The sequence below is a fragment of the Nycticebus coucang genome, chromosome 4 (genome assembly GCF_027406575.1).
Source record: "Nycticebus coucang isolate mNycCou1 chromosome 4, mNycCou1.pri, whole genome shotgun sequence".
NCBI lineage: Eukaryota > Metazoa > Chordata > Mammalia > Primates > Lorisidae > Nycticebus > Nycticebus coucang.
Window position 1 is genome coordinate 124,125,555 of NC_069783.1, and position 4,461 is coordinate 124,130,015.

The 4,461-nt window shown below is 44.0% G+C and overlaps 1 pseudogene; it reads left to right on the forward strand.

The window, feature by feature from the left end:
* The first annotated feature begins 1,786 nt into the window (after nt 1-1,786).
* LOC128583757 (ubiquitin-like) lies at nt 1,787-2,169 on the forward strand (annotated as a pseudogene).
* Nucleotides 2,170-4,461: the final 2,292 nt, after the last annotated feature.

The following is a 4,461-nucleotide window of genomic DNA, read 5'->3' on the forward strand; positions in this document are numbered from 1 at the left end:
AATGCCAAGCAGTAAATGGTGCATTTGAATAAGGGGAGAATTCCTTTGTAATGGGACCCAGAGAACACCTGCTTCTTAGATCCCTGCAATTACAGAAGGTAGTTCAGAATGTCTTCCTTTTTGTAATAACCCTCATGACCACCACTGATAACTCATCTGCAGGTAGATAGTAGAACTCTGGACCTGGTTAGCCTGGATCACATCCTGGCAGGAGCTGGATGCAGTAGTGTGTACTTGTAGTCTTGGCCACTAAGGAGGCTGAGGTGGGAATTCAAGCCCAGCCTGGGCAACATAGCAAGATCCCCATCTCTTTAAAAAGTCCTGATACGGTTATTATTATTATTATTATTATTTTTGAGACAGAGTCTCACTTTATCACCCTCGGTAGAGTGCTGTGGCGTCACTGCTCACAGCAACCTCCAATTCCCAGGTTTAGGTGATTCTCTTGCCTCGGCCTCCTGAGTAGCTGGGACTACAGGCGCCCGCCACAACACCCGGCTATTTTTTTGTTGTTGCAGTTTGGCCAGGGCTGGGTTTGAACCCACCACCCTCAGTATATGGGGCCAGTGCCCTACTCACTGAGCCACAGGCGCTGCCCAACATGGTTACTTTTTAATTATCTGCCAATGAATACATTTTACTTAACCTTCCAATGCTTCAATTTCTTCTCTAAAGGAGGCTATTGGTAGTACCTATTGCCTCCAAAGGGTTGTTTTTAGAACAGAATGAATTTTATTTTATTTTATTTTAACTGTTGGGGAATAATTGAGGATACAAAGAACCAGGTTACACTGCTTGCATTTGTTAGGTAAAGTCCCTTTTGTAATTGTATACCACCCCCAAGAGGTGCATCACACACCATGACCCCCTAACCCCTTCCCTTCTTCCCTCTCTCTGCCCCCTCATTTCCCCACCCCCACCATGTATTAGCATCAATTGTCCTTATATCAGAATTGAGTACACTGGATTCTTGCTTCTCCATTCTTGTGATGCTTTACTAAGAAGAATGTGTTTCAACTCCATCCAGGTTGATACGAAAGTCTCCATCTTTTTTAGTGGCTGAATAGTATTCCATGGTATACATATACCACAGCTTCTTAATCCATTCCTGGATCAGTGGGCATTTGGGCTGTTTCCATAATTTGGCAATTATAAATTAAGCTGCAATAAACAGTCTAGTGCAAATATACTTATGATAAAAGGATTTATTTTTCTTCTGAGTAGATGCCCAGTAATGGGATTGCAGGATCAAAAGGGAGGTCTAATTTGAGTTCTTTGAGGATTCTCCGTACTTCCTTCCAAAAAGATTTTATTAGTTTGCAATCCCATCAGCAGTGTAAAAGTGTTCCCTTCTCTCCACATCCATCCCAGCATCTTCAGTTTTGAGATTTTGTGATGTGGGCCCAAATGTTTAGAAGAGTGCCTGGCACACAGTGATACCTCAGAAAATGTGAAGTACTGTCATTTTATCATTTATGCACCAAGAACTGTGCAGAGTGTTGGAGATATAACAGAAGACAAGTTAAATTCCCTTGTGGAATTTATAACATATTTCTTGTTAGTTTGTTTGTCTGTTTTTTGAGACAGGGTCTCTCCATGTTGCCCAAGGTAGCCTTAAACTCCTGGTCTGAAGCAATCCTGCCACCTCGGCTTCCTGAGAAGCTAAGACTGCAGGCACATGCCAATACACTCAGCTGGAATTTATAATCAAATGGAAAAATGGAAAACAAAGTAAAAATAATGTGCTTTTTCTTTTCAACGAGGCAACCGAGCTGCAGACACAGAGATGCAGATCTTTGTGAAAAACCTGACGGGCAAGACCATCACCCTTGAGGTCGAGCCCAGTGACACCATCGAGAATGTCAAAGCCAAAATCCAAGATAAGGAGGGCATTCCACCTGACCAGCAGCCTCTGATATTTGCAGGCAAACAGCTTGAGGATGGCCACACTCTTTCCGATTACAACATCCAGAAAGAGTCTACCCTGCACCTGGTACATCGTCTGAGAGGTGGCATCACTGAGCCTTCCCTCCACCAGCTTGCCCAGAAGTACAACTGCGACAAGATGATCTGCCACAAATGTTATGCTCACCTGCACCCCCGTGCTGTCAACTGCCACAAGAAGTGTGGCCACACCACAATCTGCGCCCCAAGAAGAAGGTCAAATAAGGCCCCTTCTTTCTCCACAGGGCAGCCTCCTGCCCTAGCCCCATGCCCCTGGAGCCTCAATAAAGTTACCCTTTCATTGACTGGAAAAAAAAAAAAAGTAAAAATAATGTATGGTATGCAAAAATGGTATGGTATGAAAAAAATACGATACTTGCTATAGAGAAAAGAAGGACTCCTTTAGAGAGCATGGCCAGGGAAGGCTTTTCTGAGAAGTCTGATATTTAAGTGGAGGAGTGACATACACATGGCAAAGAGGCGGAAGAGGGTTGTAGGCAGCATGCATAGCAAGTGCAAAGGCCCTGAGGTGGGAATGAGATTGGCTTGTTGAAGGAATGAGCAAAAAGCCAATATAGCATGAGTGTTGCGATCCTGTCCTTATTGTCTCCACGGAAGAAAGGAGATGCAGAGAACACAAATGACTTGTCCAAGGCCAGCAAGAAATAATGGAGGCAAGATATGAATATGGGTTCAGATTGACTGGGAATTTTATCAAGCGTTTTTTGGGTTTTTTTGGAGACAGAGTCTCAAGCTGTCACCCTGGGTAAAGTGCTGTAGCATCACAGCTCACAGCAACCTCAAACTCTTGGGCTCAAGTGATTCTCTTGCCTCAGCCTCCCAAGTAGCTGGGACTACAGCTGGGACTACAGCCCGCCACAACGCCTGGCTATTTTTTGGTAGTAGTTGTCTTTGTTGTTTGGTAGGCCCAGGCTGGGTTCGAACCCGCCAGCTCTGGTGTATGTGGCTGGCACCCTAGCTGCTGAGCTACAGGCTCTGAGCCTCATCAAGCATTTTAATTTCACCATTTGGATCAGAGCTCAAGTTCAGTTCTGAGAATGATTTAAGCCTGAGAATGGTCTCCATCACAGACAATGTTTAAGCAGAACTTCTCTCTGCAAAAGTCAATTATACCAACTTCAACACAGGTAATGTTTTTTTCTTTCTGAGACAGATTCTCACTTCGTCACTCATGGTAGAGTGCTGTGGCATCAGAGCTCACAGCAACCTCAAACTTTTGGGCTCAGCAATTCTCTTGCCTCAGCCTCCCGAGTAGCTGGTATTATAGGCACCCACCACAGAGCCCAGTTATTTTTAGAGATGGGGTCTCACTCTTGCTTAGGCTGGTCTTGAGCTCCTGAGCTCAGGCAATCCACCCACCTTGGCCTCCTGGAGTGCTAGGATTATAGGCAGGAGCCACCATGTCACTAATTTCTAAGTAGCGTGGAAGCTTCATGAGAGTAGAAGACTTATCTGTCTTGCTCACTCCTGTATCCCAGAACCAAACACAGTGCCTGATACAACCAGATACTTAATTGAAATATGTATGTGTACATATATATATAAATTATTATTATTATTTTTTTAATGGACAGTCTCACTCTGTTACCTGGATGGAGTGCTGTGGCATCAGCCTAGCTCATAGCAACCTCAAACTTCTGGGCTCAAGTGATCCTCCTGTCTCAGCCTCCTGAGTAACAGGAACTAAAGGTGCCAGTTGCCACACCTGGCTAATTTCTTTACTTTTAATAGAGATGGGGTCTCACTTTTGCTCAGACTGGTCTTGAACTCTTGAGCTCAAGGAATCCTCCTGCCTCGGCCTCCCAGAGTGCTAGGATTATAGGCATGAGACTCTGTGTCTGGCCTTAACTGATATTTTTAAGTGAGTCAATTCTGCTTCTTTAAGTTTTCACACAATATCTGGACTCTTACCATGCAATAAAACAGGCCATGTCTTCTATTTTTATCTAACAACTTCATGTGCTCCATACTTATAACCTAAATCCCACCCAGACAGTCACCACACCCCTGTGCCTGCATTTCCCATGACCATCTGCACAGTAATAACAAATTCGAACTGTTCTTTAATTTTTTTTTACATTTAAATTGTTATTGTTATTTTGCTGTTACTGTTCTTCTTGTGATGACAAAAGAAAATATGCCTGGGGCGGCACCTGTGGCTCAGTGGGTAGGGCGCTGGCCCCATAAACCGAGGGTGGCGAGTTCGAACCCAGCCCTGGCCAAACTACAACAAAAAATAGCCGGATGTTGTGGCAGGTACCTGTAGTCCCAGTTACTCGGAAGCTGAGGCAAGAGAATCGCCTAAGCCCAGGAGTTGGAGGTTGCTGTGAGCTGTGATGCTATAGCACTCTACTGAGGGCGATAAAGTGAGACTCTGTCTCTAAAAAAAAAAAAATGAAAATATGTTTGTTGTAACAACTTTACACAGAAATAAATTAGAAAGTAAACATTCCCCATGGTTTCATTCTTTAAAGCTATTGCAGATTTAAATGGCAA